This window comes from Electrona antarctica (genome assembly GCF_951216825.1).
Source record: "Electrona antarctica genome assembly, chromosome: 22".
NCBI classification, from domain to species: domain Eukaryota; kingdom Metazoa; phylum Chordata; class Actinopteri; order Myctophiformes; family Myctophidae; genus Electrona; species Electrona antarctica.
Genome location: NC_136805.1, coordinates 11,042,792 through 11,058,081, shown reverse-complemented (window position 1 = coordinate 11,058,081; position 15,290 = coordinate 11,042,792). Strand labels below are relative to the sequence as shown.

Genomic DNA, 15,290 nt, shown 5'->3' with positions numbered 1-15,290 from the left:
GGGTCGGCGGTTCGAATCCCGGCTCCTCCTCCTGTCCACATGTCGAAGTGTCCTTGGGCAAGACACTAAACCCCACCTTGCCTCCAGTGGTTGCCACCATCGGTGTGTGAATGATGTGGGAAGTGAGGACGCTGGCGTCGACTGTTCGCCGCTTCACCTCCCAATGTATGAATGAATGAACCATTGTAAAGCGCTTTGAGCACTTGGGAAAAGCGCTATGAAAATGCAATTCATTATAAATGTGCAATTCACTCGCTAAATTAGTATTCCTAGGATGAGTGGGGCGAGGTAGCGCTCGCTCAGCCTAGGGAACTCAAACATCGCCTAGGGCTCTGCACCAATGTAATAAACATAAGCAACGAGCCTACGTGAGCCATGACGTGCACACATTTTGCGGATTCATGGTTTTGCTCCGTTTACATGGAGACGCCGTTTACATGGAGACGCCGGGCGGTTCAGCGTGTTCTTTTTTTTAAAATATTTTTTCATTCATTCATTCATGCATTCACACCCTCGCCTCGCACCCTGATTGTGTAACACTCAGTGGTGGAAAGTAACTAAGTACATGCACTCAAGTACTGTACTTAAGTACTGTACTTAAGTACCATTTTGAGGTGTTTTTACATACATTTTTACAATTTTCAATACCTTTTTCTCAGAGGAAGATGTTATACTTTTACTCCACTACAGTTATATGAAAGTACAAGTACATTTTGAGTACGGGTCTTCTACTTGTAGGACTATTATCTACATTGAAGTATTGATACTTTTACTTAAGTTAAAGTGTGTATCCACGACTAGCGCTCTGTCCTAGATACCATGAAGACATATTCCAGGAGTCCCACAACACCAGTGTTAATTTAAGCAAATTTTTATTTAGCTTTAGTCATATTCTTTTGAATATCATTTAATTATTTTAGTAATGTGCAATGTTTTAGTTTTAGTCTAGTTTTACTTGACTAAATCTACAGTTGATTTTGTCTGCAAATGTTTTTCGACAGGCCTTGCGTGCCTGATTTTACACTTGGTTGCATGCTGGAAATAGCTGATCTACATACGCGCACTCACAGCGCGTCGCAGCGTGATGCGTTGTGAGCTTTTAGATCTGCTATTTTCAGAGCACAACCAAACATAATGACTTTGTTTAGTTCTACTGGATCTCTTCTCCACTAGTCCCTCCCCACAGTCTAGTTTGTATTTGTTTTTAGTCTTTAGCATTTAGTCTTAGTTTTAATCACCATGGCTTAGTTTGGTTTTATCCAGTGAAAATAGGTAGTCGACGAAAAAATTTTCGTCATAGTTTTTGTCGACGACATTAACACCGTTAATGGCCTGGTTGTGTTTCCTTTCCACGACTAGCGCTCTGTCCTAGTTACCCGTGAGTGAGTGAGTGCAAAAATGCCACCGAATCAGCAGGAAAATATTCCGGGAAGTCCCACAACACACATGATGATGAAACATGGCTCAAACAAACACGCTCAAACCTAAACACACTTGGCCTTGTTCCGCGGACCCCCCTCTCATTCATACATGTGAGATTCATGATGGTGTCAGCCGTGGGAATGCTTACCAAGGCCTTTTTTTTTATCCCAGGGCCTGGTTCGGCGTGGGTAAATCACTCTTGTCATGCCAGGCACATTATGGGCCACCGCGGCTAAATTACCAGAAGGAATGGTTGGTGCCGCAACTATCTGGGCTAATGGATGCCGGTGCCATATGGATTTTCTATGCCGTGCCAGTACTTGTTTTGACAGCGGGAGGTGAAGGGGTAAGCCCTCAGACATGGAGCTTTTAAGGCCCCCAGACAGGGAACGTTGGGAGTACCGATGATGATGACAGGCGATGAAAGCGATGCATACCGTGACAAACACAGGCCGCATGCCAATAGAGCTTTGATTGAAGAATAGAGAGGATGGTCAAGATTGACTCAGAAATACAGACTGCCTTTCTGTGTGGAGTTTGCATGTTCTCCTAGTATAGGCCTAGGGTAGGTTCCCTCACAACAACAAAACATGCAGTAATCCTGGTCTCTAAACTGCCTCCCCCTGGCCAGCCGAGGCGCCTGATGGAGGGGAAAGCAACTGGTTGGAATTATGTGTTCCTTCCACACGCTACGTCCAACCGGGGAAACTCCCCCCCCCCCCTGTCAGGCGAAAAGAAGCGGCTTGGACTCCTCATGCATTGAATTAGAGTTCATATGCCACAGACGCTGCGAGTGTGTTTGTGTTTCTGGCATTGGTGCCCAAGTTGATGGAAAACATCAGCAATGACAGGCTGGTGTTCAACAACACAGCCACCCAAAATAACATTGGCAGCTATGAGGTGTCGAAAGCTTGCCATCCTTGGCAACGGTTGCTAAACTTAAAAACTATTTTAGATTGGCATTGGACAATCGCTTTTGGGTTTTTATTTAGCGAAGGGTCAATTGGAGACAGATCAAACGTTGTGGGGCCATGGTTGCCAAAACCCATACAATGAGAAAAAAGAGGACAAAAACAAGACCTGAGAACTATTACAATGGACAGCTGATTGGCCGTCGCGGTAGAGCGCGACCCTCAATCACCCATTGGAATGTAAATGCAAGCCTTTCAGGCTTTGTATACTACTCGTCTGGCAGGTAATCCAGGTATATCTCTTTGGAAACCTTTAGTGCTACGATTGTGCGCGGGGAGACGAAAATTAACATATCTTGCCTGGCCAAAACGTAATTCCTGGATACGCCACTGGTTTACATAGTACACATAGTACATGCATACATTTCCTTAATGATTATATCTGGTTTCAGTATTCATTTATGATATATTTCCTCTATTATTAAGGTTATTTTTGCAGTCAGTTTGTTTGTAATGGGGTGGGGAGGGGGGTGGGGGTCGCGATACATGGCCAAAGCGTTTCCGGGGGGGTCCCAGCCAAAAACGTTGAGAACCCCTGAGTTACAGTGCCACCATGAGGCTGTGTGTGCATTGCACAGTAAGGCTGCGCCATATTAGGAAAGATTTTGAAACATGAGGTCAGTCCGTTGCTCTCCCCAGGTTGGCAGAGGGAGTGTGCTGCCCAGGATTACACTAGACATTTGACACTGGGTGGAAAAAAATGGGTTACAAAAATCATGGGGTAAATAATGTAAGAAGGAAAGCATTCGATAAGGTTAGCAAATTCGACATGGCTCACGATCAGTAAAACAAATAATTTTGCAGCATATATTTTTAAAGGGTAAGACCACTTTTTTAGATGCTTGGGTTGTTTTCTTACCTTATTATGGGCAAACTAGTCCATTCCATGAGTTATTTCGCTCCGTTGTGTTGTTTATTAGAAATTTGAGAAATAAAAAAAGTCGCTCATTGACTTCCATTGTAACGGGGAAACAGCTCTCAAAGTCAGTCTTTTAGCACATGAACCAACGCAACAAAAGCTGATTCTGACAGTTTATGACACCAGGAAAACTCATGCGGTTTTATTTTCGTCTTTTAAGATAGATTTATAAAGTTACTATTTTAGTCGGAGATAGACTGAAGCAGTGCTACGGCCTACGGCGTTCCCAACTCTCGCGGGTCGTCTTGCGAGGTTTCGTTTGTAAACAGAAGTCTCCACGCTGTTTGAGATGCATCCAGCTGCAGCCTCGCATATGAGCAGTCCCAGACACAGACACTTTACACATTTCTTCAAGTGTCTTCTAAAGTGTCTCCCTCAAACACGTCCATCTAAAAACGCCGGGCCAACGCTCCACACGTCCCAAACTCTTCTCCCTTCTGGCCCCAAAACTGTGGAATGCACTCCCCGTTGCAGTCAGAACTGCGGCATCACTCCCAATCTTCCGCCGTAGTCTGAAGACCCACCTTTTCAGACTCCATCATGGCCCATAGCACTTATCCTACCCCCTTAGATAGCACTTTTTAGACTTAGATAGCATTTGAAACAGACTTATAGCATGTCATGTAGACAGCACAATAATTGCATTGTATATAGTCATAGCACATCATAGTAGCCTACATATGTATAGCATAGTATATATGTATAGTTAATATGTATAGTGTCATTATATAGATATGTTCTAGTTACGTTCTTAGCTTACGCATGTTTCTTGATAAATGCATTTTATATATGTGATGTATTCCCATACTTTTGTTCCTGCCTAATGTAAGTCGCTCTGGATTAAGAGCGTCTGCTAAATGCCTAAATTGTAAATTGTAAATTGTGTATGTTTTTAGTGACAAGCGGACAAGATCAAATCCATGTGTTTACATCCCCGTCATTTCCAATAAGGAAGTGGTGTACAGTTTTGGTCCAATCAGATCGTTTTTCCCAGCAGTGATTCGGTCGGCGTAGGCATACCTACCGGATCTTCTTTCTACACAAATTAGTCAAAATAAGACAAAGTTGACATTTTTTATTAAAAATAAAACCGCATGAGTTTTCCTGATGTCATAAACTGTCAGAACCAGATTTTGTTGCGTTCATTTATGTGCTAAAATAGTGACTTTGAGAGCTGTTAATCCGTTACAATGGAAGTCAATGGACCCTATTTTTGTCTCCACCAGGCCGAAGGCATGGGGAGAGAGTATGTTTTGCACTCCGTCCGTCCGTCCGTGTGTCCGTGTGTCCGTCCGTCCGTGTGTCCGTGTGTCCGTCCGTCTGTGAACAGCTAATCTCCGGCACCGTTAACCCGGTCGATGCCAACTTTTGCACACACACTCCCTGGATGCCAACGATGAACCTCTGCCCCAAAATTTCCAGAACAGCCTGTTATAGCGCCACCAGGAGGCCGCTTTGTGCAAAACAAGTTTTTGGACAGTACACCTACAGATTTTGTCCAAACATCACGCAAATTGGTACACAGTCTCTCTAGAGCCATTCAACGAAACGGGTCTTTCAGGGTCTCTCAGACTCCATCCTGATTGGCTAAGATTGGCTTCCAAAGTTTGCAGGAGTGCTCAGTTTCAAAAAAATGCTGCAAATCATGAACACATCGTGTGATTTCCGTGAAATTGTGCACGCACATTCCCACTAGGCCGAGGAAGAAATGCCACATGAACATTTTCAACTCAGCCTCATGGTGGCGCTATAACTGGCCGAAAAGTGTTTTTACCTCTAACTGCACGGATCTGTGGATAACTTTGTATGCCAACTCCCTAGAGGCCAAGGAAAAACCTTTGCCTGGAATATTTCACATCTGCTCTTTATAGCGCCACCAGGAGGCCGACATATGTAAAACATATTTTCTAATATTACTCCTTCAGATTTCACGCAAACCGGTACACATGCTCTCCATAGTCATGTGATCAAGACGGGTTTGTTTGATTTCTCATAATCCACCCTCATTGGCTACGATTGGCTTCTAAACTTTTCAGGAGTAGCCTGCTTTGTACCCGTTTTGTACAAATCGCCACAACTACTCAATGCAGCGTCCGATTGTGGTGAAACTGTGCATGCATATTCCCACTAGGCTTTGGAAGAAATGCCACTTGACCGTTTTAAAATCAGCCTCATGGTGGCGCTACAACAGGCCAAGCCGCGACACACACACACACACACACACACACACACACACACACACACACACACACACACACACACATATTTATATTGCTCCTAAACATTTTGCCAAACATCACACACACACACACACACACACACACACTCCTATCCTCCTGGTGGAGACCTGTGCCCAGAAGGGCACTTTTTCTAGTTTATTTCTTAAATTGCTAATAAACAACACAACGGAGCGAAATAACTCATGGAATGGAATAGTTTGCCCATAATAAGGTAAGAAAACAACCCAAACCTCTAAAAAAGTGGTCTTACCCTTTAACATCTTTGTTAAAGGGTGCGCGTGCGTGCGTGCGTGCGTGCGTGCGTGCGTGCGCGCGTGCGTGCGTGCGCGCGTGCGTGCGTGCGCGCGTGCGCACCGCAGACAAAGCCAACTCTTGTTGTGACAAATCATGACAACAAACACAATGTTTTGGTGAGATCCAATAATTAGAAAGAAGGAGAAAAAAAAGGCAGGGTACAACACTTTTTGTTTTGTTTTTCTTCTTACTAATTATTTGGTCCAGTGAATATCGTCCGTGTTGTTTTTTTCTCAGAGAGAGAGAGAGAGAGAGAGAGAGAGAGAAAGAGAGAAAGAGAGAAGACAGTGATGTTTCTTTGGCCACTGACTGTGTTATTTCGATTTACAATTACAATGTAGGCATTTAGCAGACGCTCTTAATCCAGAGCGATTTACATTAAGCAATAACAAAAAGCATGGCATACATCACATATATAAAAAGTAGTTATCATGAAACATGGGTAAGCTGAGAACGTAACAGTGGAGTATCTATATTATGAAACTATATATAAACTATGCATACTATACTATACTATATTATACTATACATATGTACTATAAAGTGCTATGACTACATAAAATGCAATTCTAGTGCTGTCTACGTAACATGCTATATATAAAATAAAATGCTATCTAAGTCTACATAAAGTGCTATCTAAGGGGCTAGGGCAAGTCCTACGGGCCATGATGGATGGGTGGGTTTTCAGACTACGGCGGAATATTTGGAGTGAGGCTGCAGTTCTGACTGCATTGGAAAGTGCATTCCATAGTTTTGGAGCCAGAAGGGAGAAGAGTTTGGGACGTGTGGAGTGTTGTCCCGGCGTTTTTAGTGAAGGTACTTCCAGCTTCCCTGCGTTGGCTGATCTGAGTGCGCGGGAGGGTTTGTAGGGTTCGATCAGACTTGTGAGATATGGGGGAGCCATGCCTTTGGTTGCTTTGAATGCCAGCTTCAGAGTTTTGTATTCTGTGCGGGCAGCGACCGGGAGCCAATGGAGGGAGTGGAGAAGGGGGGAGACGTGTGAGAATGTTGTTCCGTGTTGTTGTTACTCTGTGAATGTGGTGTGTCCGCTCGCTAGTCGCTGTCCGTATATATTCTCGGCCCAACTCATCACGGAAAGGGGAAAACGCGGAGCTGCGTTGAAAACGCAGGGGTTAGTGTCGGAGACGTATCGTTTTTGGCAGCACATTTAGATTTTAGTTTTAGTCATAGTCTCTTGAATAGTTTTCATTTAGTTTTAGTCACATTTTAGTCACCTGGAATGTCTTGGTGTTAGTCTAGTTTTAGTCGACTAAATATCATAGGATTTTAGTCGACTAAATCTACAGTTGAATACATTTAAAATGTATTTTGGTGGGCCATGATGCCATCGTAATGACTGTTTTTACACTTGAAAATAGCCGATCTACAGTACAAGCTCACAACGCGTCGCAGCTATTTTCAGCATGCAACCAAGTGTAAAATGACTTGTACTGGATCTCTTGTCCACTAGTCCCTTCCCCAACATTTTAGGCTAGTTTTTATTGGTTTACGAAATATATTTAGTCTTAGTTTTAGTCATCATAGCTTAGTTTTCATTTAGTTTCCAATTCATTTCATCAGTGGAAAAAGGTTAGTCAACGAACATTTTTCGTTTTAGTTTTAGTCGACGAAAACAACACTGGGCCACGGACGTAGGCGGCGCTTCCTTCTGCATGGTACACATACTGTACGTCACGGTTTATGACTTGCCCAAACTGACCTGGGGGCGAAGTGTGCACTCACAGCTTGTTACCGTCCCAATTGTCATAATGCATAACAGTTCATTTTAGGCTGCGTGACATTTTACTTCTTGATTACCTCCAGACTGTCTTTTAGGTCTTCAGCTAAAAAAGTTTGGGAACCACTGATTTTAAAGCGACGGGCTCCTCCGACTGACAGGCCAAGGTATCGATATGAAGAGTGTGAATGCACTGGCACACAATAGAGCGCCGAAGTCTTGACGTCACTCGCTCATCCCCTGGTTCTGCCTGGTTCACGGAATTAATTTCTCTATGGAGAATAACATGGGGTCATCTTAAAATCGTTTCATATAAGCGTTGTGGTCCAAAAATAAACAAGCTGTCTCTGCGTTATTGTCAGGGAGGTGTCTCTGTATCGTTTGCGACAGTCACTCATATACAGTATGATACAGTCCGTTTCTAGCGAAAATGTAACTAACAATAGCATTTTCTCTCAGTCAGTTGATTCTTCATATCCATATGAGCGAAACGGCCTGGATGACATGTTTATTTTTCAAACACAGTTATTATATGAGGCGATCTAAAATCCCCCTGGGGATTACAATGCAAATAAAAAGTACATGAACCCGTGGATTTGCGCCCTCTACCGATATTGACATCAGACTTCGGTGCTCTATTCTATACCATTACTGCAGTTCAAGCCATCTTCGTCGATGCGTATATCACGCTTGGGGGGGAAAAGTGCAGATATTGCATGTGAATATCGGTGAAAACTTTCAGAAATGTTCCGAAAATAGCTTGTAGAGACGCAGCAAGTTTATTTGCTTAGCACATTTCAACATCAAGGCAACTCCAAGTGATTAACAAAAAAACAAACAGTAAGACATCAAAACACAGAACAGATTTTTGTTAAAACAAATAAAACAAATCTAAAGAAGTAGAAATAAAACAGAAAAGTATGAGTAAAATTACAGCACAGAAGAATGATTTAAAAAAAGAAAACAAAGGGGAAAGAGCACTTCATTTAACTGAAAGTGTAGACGTTGACCCAAATTGCAGGTCTTTTTGATTCATTTTTTAGTTTTTTACACTCCGAGTTGAAAGTGAATTGACAAGTAGGAGATTAATGCAATACGCCACGAGAGGCCATGGTTTTGCATGGATTTCAGAACAGATAAGAGGCGTAGTGAGGAGGGGCGGAGTGCCTCCGACCCTCTTAGCTGTTCTAAAATCATGGTAAAACCATGGCCTCTTACCAGCCTCTTACCAGCTAAATGATAGTTAGGAACCAAATTAACCCTTATGGGTCTGTAACTCAGAGATTGTACAAAGGGAACCAAATGGACCCTAACAGGTCCATTTGGTTCCATTTGTACACTCTCAGAGTTAAATCAACATTGATTTTACAATATACGTTGGGGTCCCAGAGATAGGCATGCCATTCAATAGGGGACCGTAGCCTAATTCAGGTCAAACCGGTTGATTGTCACTTCTATAGAGCCATACAAAACTTCTCTTATGGGGGTCCTTGGCATATATTTTAAAATGGGGGGTCCGCAGGCTAATGAGTATCATTTTGGGGGCGGGCTGAGGGAACATAGGGGCGGGCTGAGGGAACATAGGGGCGGGCTGAGGGAACATAGGGGCGGGCTGAGGGAACATAAAGGCGGGCTGAGGGAACATGGGGGCGGGCTGAGGGAACATAGGGGCGGGGCGGGCTGAGGGAACATAGGGGCGGGCTGAGGGAACATAAAGGCTGGCTGAGGGAACATGGGGGCGGGCTGAGGGAACATAGGGGCGGAGCTGAGGGAACATAGGGGCGGAGCTGAGGGAACATAGGGGCGGAGCTGAGGGAACATAGGGGCGGGCTGAGGGAACAGGGGCGGGCTGAGGGAACATAGGGGCGGGCTGAGGGAACAGGGGCGGGCTGAGGGAACATAGGGGCGGGCTGAGGGAACAGGGGCGGGGCTGAGGGAACATAGGGGCGGGCTGAGGGAACATAGGGGCGGGCTGAGGGAACATAGGGGCGGGCTGAGGGAACCTAGGGGCGGGCTGAGGGAACATGGGGGCGGGCTGAGGGAACATGGGGGCGGGCTGAGGGAACATGGGGGCGGGCTGAGGGAACATGGGGGCGGGCTGAGGGAACATAGGGGCGGGCTGAGGGAACATAGGGGCGGGCTGAGGGAACATAGGGGCGGGCTGAGGGAACATAGGGGCGGGCTGAGGGAACATAGGGACGGAGCTGAGGGAACATAGGGGTGGGCTGAGGGAACATAGGGGTGGGCTGAGGGAACATAGGGCGGGCTGAGGAAACATAGGGGCGGGATGAGGGAACATAGGGGCGGGCTGAGGGAACATAGGGGCGGAGCTGAGGGAACATAGGGGCGGGCTGAGGGAACATAGGGGAGGGCTGAGGGAACATAGGGGCGGGCTGAGGGAACATAGGGGCGGGCTGAGGGAACATAGGGGCGGGCTGAGGGAACATAGGGGCGGACTGAGGGAACATAGGGGCGGGCTGAGGGAACATAGGGGCGGAGCTGAGGGAACATAGGGGCGGGCTGAGGGAACATAAAGGCGGGCTGAGGGAACATAAAGGCGGGCTGAGGGAACATAAAGGCGGGCTGAGGGAACATAGGGGCGGAGCTGAGGGAACATAGGGGCGGGCTGAGGGAACATAGGGGCGGGCTGAGGGTACATAGGGGCGGACTGAGGGAACATAAAGGCGGGCTGAGGGAACATAAAGGCGGGCTGAGGGAACATAAAGGCGGGCTGAGGGAACATAGGGGCGGGCTGAGGGAACATAGGGGCGGAGCTGAGGGAACATAGGGGCGGAGCTGAGGGAACATAGGGGCGGGCTGAGGGAACATAGGGGAGGGCTGAGGGAACATAGGGGCGGGCTGAGGGAACATAGGCTTCAGTGTTGATTTTGTCAACTAAAACTAAGACAAAATGTTCGACTACATTTTTCCACTGACGAAAACTAAATAAAATGATGACTAACACTAAGACTAAATATATTGACAATTTCGTCAACAATTAAAAACTAGACTAACATGTTAGGAAGGGACTAGTGGACAAGAGATCCAGTATATGTCTCATTTTACACTTGGTTGCATGCTGAAAATAGCAGATCTACAAGCTCGATCGGCTATTTTCAGCAAGTGTAAAAAGTAAAAACAGTCATTATGACGGCATCAAGTCCCGCCAAAATACATTTCAGTCGACTAAATGAACTGTAGATTTAGTCGACTAAAATCTTATGATATCTAGTTGACTAAAACATTCCAGGTGACTGGAAAATGTGACTAAAACTAAATTAACTATTCAAACTAAAATGACTAAAACTTAAATCCTTGACTCCTCTGTACAGATGCATGTAAGATACCCGTACAGTACGCACCTCGGTACCTACCCTGAAAAGCAACATTTCTTAACGGTAATCCATGCAACGGTGCAGTGAACATTGTAAACAAGATGTTGGTGCAGTGTGTGACGCTGACGCATGCGGTCCCAGGTGTGTGTTTATCGAGTGTTGCACGGGACTCGGCCAATCTTAATCATGGACCAAAACGATCAGTTTTAGAAGGAACATTAAACGTGTGCACGCAACAGCACTAAAGGACATATACGGTATACATACAGCAAGGTGCGTTGTTGTGAATAAACAGCTTATTGTGTCCGAGAAGTGTTGAGAGTGGAATTCCTCCACTTGTCCCAGGGGGGCAGTAAACAACCACAATGTCTCCTGATTAATGAGTTCAGCAGGGAGATCTCCTTCTTCACTTTGTCTAACCCTCTCTGTGTGTCTCGCTCTCTCCCTCTCTCTCTCTCTCTCTCTCTCCCTCTCTCTCTCTCTCTCTCTCTCTCTCTCTCTCTCTCTCTCTCTCTCTCTCTCTCTCTCTCTCTCTCTATCTATCTCTCTCTCTCTCCCTCCATCTCTTTCTCTCTCTCTCTCTCTCCCTCCATCTCTCTTTCTCTCTCTCTCTCTCCATCTATCTCTCTCTCTCTCTGTGTCTCTCTGTGTCTCTCTGTCTCTCTCTGTCTCTCTGTGTCTCTCTGTGTCTCTCTGTGTCTCTGTGTCTCTGTCTCTCTGTGTCTCTCTGTGTCTCTGTGTCTGTGTCTCTCTGTGTCTCTCTGTCTCTCTGTGTCTCTGTGTCTCTCTGTGTCTCTCTGTCTCTCTGTGTCTCTCTGTGTCTCTGTGTCTCTCTGTGTCTCTGTCTCTCTGTGTCTCTCTCTCTCGCTGCGTGACATTGGTATCTCACATGAGGCGGTGCATCACAGCCCATTGACCAGCAGCGTAATGCAGGCGAAACACATCCAATGACTCCGTAACGTGTACAAAAGGTCACAGCCGGCCGTAATGATGATTGGAGTCCATGTTGTTGCATGTGACCTACATCGTCCCAAAGGCTTTCCGCCTTCAATAATAATCAAGGCAGGCCAAAGCACCCGGCCGTGTCTAAGAATATACTACAATAGGAGATGCAATGATTTTTACCCTCGCCTTTTGGCATGGCCAATTAACTACATACATTCTTCATTGAGCGGGGTCTCCCAGGGGTAGCACAGTATACTTGTCCCCTTACTTTACATCCACACCAAATCTCTTCACAAAGATTACAGGTGCCCCGATCGATCGGCCACCGATCGGTGATCGGGCGATTTTCACTCCAAATGACTACAGTAGGGTTCAAATGACTACAGTAGGGTTCAAATGACTACAGTAGGTGTAGTCGGTGCTCGGCAATTTACCTGATCTGGAGAAACCCATCTTTTTATACCATTTAAGTGGTGTAAAAGTCAATCAGATACTGTATATAGTGTAATACAGGAACAGTTTTGATGTGGGTTTTGACATAATCATTTTTAGAGTTGTTCCGATACTGGTATCAGTTACTCGGGCCGATACCACCCTCAAGTACTCGTACTCTGTACTCTGAACCGGACCCTATACTCTGACCCGAGTACCAAAACATCCAATTGACACTAGGCTGAACGAATGCAAGTCTGACCCAACACTGCAGCAAATCGCCAAAAACAGACTTCTGACTATCTACAAGCATAAATGACAACTAACAAGTGTAGATTGGAGATCCATCTGCATCTATGAGAAAAAGGGGGTAAAATAAGTGGTTACTCAACAAAGTACAAGTACTTGTATCGGTACTCGGTATCGGCGAGTACTAAAAAATTAAGTACTGGTACTCGTACTCGTACTAAAATTGTATCGGGACAACTCTAATAATTTTTTAAATATTAAAATGTTCCCCTTATGCACAAGATCGTATCGGCCAATTAACTATTGGTGATCGGGATCGGTCCCAGAAAACCTGACCGGAGCAATAATAGCCGAACCACAAAAGCTCACAGCAGCGTGACATTGTCACCGAATGTCAGCCTATTTTTGGTCTAATTTCCACCTGTTATGACAAGCCCAGGACATACAGTAGGGGCACTAGGGTGGACCGTGTGGTTTTAAGGCAGTGAGTGAAAGGGAAAACAAACACGTATTTCAGCGTGTGTCTTCTGAGCCTCTGTGTCATTGAAGTCCTCTTCAGACCCACTGATAGGCCTGTCAGCTCGGGGACTATAGTCTCCTTACACGGATGACATACTGCTGTGTGAGTTGAGTGTGTATTATCTGAAGCAAGGTTATGGTTGAACCAGAGGGTGGGTGTGTGTCTGTGTGTCTTTGTGCGTGCATACGCGTTGCACTTGTGTGTGTGTGTGTGTGTGTGTGTGTGTGTGCGTGCGTGTGCGCGCGCGTGTGTTTGCGTGTACGCAGCGGAAGTAGGCAGCGTGTGCTTTGCTTTTGCATTGACTCAGCAAATCCAAATCCATCCGTCAGATGATTGCCGATTATTTTGGGTTGGTCTGGTGGTCATGCTGTTGCATGACTCAGCCCCTCGTCTGGGGACTGACTGGGATGGTTGGATGGATGTAGACATCAATTCTCACCCTCCCGTAACCTCTCAAAAGCCCTCAGGCATTTCAGCTCCTTCAACCGCCCAACCCTCCTATCGCGTCCCCATCGGGGCCCTCTCTATCTCCCCCACACCAACACCACCACCACACCACCACTGTCACAGTGCTATCTGTCCTCCTGTCACCGTGTGTCCCCTTGCACTCACCCAGACGGGGTGCCAGGGAGGGAGGGAGAGAGAGAGGGAGAGGGAGAGAGAGAGGGAGAGAGAGAGAGAGAGAGAGAGAGAGAGAGAGAGAGATCCTTGGTCCGTTTCGGGCCTGGGTCCAGTTATCCACAGGCCCGTTTCGGTAAGAATGTAGATTAATTATTATTTTGATCAATGTTTACCTGTCTAATCTTATCCAACGACAACAACATATTGTAAGTTTTGGGTCTGAGAGGCTAAGGGCTCCATTTTCGTCACCGCTAAACCCCTTATCCCTAAACTTCTTTGCCTTTTTGTACTATTTTGCAAAACATTTTTGAATAGTTAAAATGGCCAGTCTACAAGCTCACAACGTGTCAATGTAGATCGGCTAGTTGAACTATTCAGAAAATGTTTTTGGGGGCACGACGTCGGTGGCAGTCAGTAGTGCTGTCGCCTCACAGCTAGAAGGTCCTGGGTTCGATTCCCACTGGGGATGATGTGGGCGCTGGGGGCGTGTTCCCTCCTCCGCGTCATCAGTGCCCATACACGAGGTGGGGTTGGCGAAAGGGCCTTTCTGTGTGGAGTTTGCATGTTCTCCCCGTGTCCACTGTCACAAAAACATGCAGTAATCCTGGTCTCTAAAACTACCTCCCCCTGGCCAGCCGAGGCGCCTGATGGAGGGGAAAGGAACTGGTCGGAATAACGTGTTCCTTCCACGCGCTACGTCCGGCCAGGGAAATTCCCCTCTGTCAGGTGAAAAGAAGCAGCTTGGACTCCTCATGCATAGAAGGAGGCATGAGGTCAGTCCGCTGCCCCCCTAGGTTGGTAGAGGAAGTGTAGCGCCCAGGATTACATTAGATAATTGGCACTGGGTGAAAAAACTGGGTTGCAAAATCGTGGGATAAAAATGTAATTAAAAAAAAAAGAAAATGTTTTTCAAAATAATAAAAAAGGCAAAGATGTTTAGGGATAAGGGGTTTAGCGGTGACGAAAATGGACCCCTAAATGTCATGAAATGGTCCGTGTCTCAAATGCAGAATAAGTAATGGGTTGAAAAGCTCTGCTCTGGATGGAGATGTGAGTGGATACTGGAGTGAGCGTATAGGAGAGCAGCGGATTGGACGGTGACCGCTGCGGTCAAAGCCAAAGGACACCAGGGTTGAGTTACGGGCTGTCACCATTATTACATTTTACTTGGCCATTAATTGTCACTCGAATAATTCAGATTAGTGATTTAATTGGGTTTCTGTCATTATTACATTATTAATACAAAATCACATTTCTGTTTGGCTTTTAGCTTTTCATAAACGAAAGCTACACAGGTCAGATATGGCAAATAACACTTATTTAATTACTTTATACTTGAAATAAAATAAACATTAATAGTGGAAATAGCCAATCTACAAGCTCAAAATGCACTCAAGATGCGTTTTGAGCTTGTAGATCTCCACTATTTTAGGGGGGGGGGGGGGGGGCGCACTGGCTCAGGGGTAGAGTGGCTGAATGTGTTCCCAGTTCGATCCCGGGCTCCAGTCCCCCAGAGTTAAGTTAGTGTCGAAGTGGACTTGAGCAAGACTCTGAACCCCTAATTGCTCCCGATGAGCAGGTTGGCAGGTTTCCTCCGCCATGTG

The 15,290-nt window shown here is 45.9% G+C and overlaps 1 protein-coding gene across 3 annotated transcripts in view; it reads left to right on the top strand.

Moving 5' to 3' along the window:
* The window catches only part of spata20 (spermatogenesis associated 20), a 143,908-nt gene that overhangs the window by 35,009 nt on the left and 93,609 nt on the right, over positions 1-15,290 (top strand). The window lies entirely within an intron of this gene.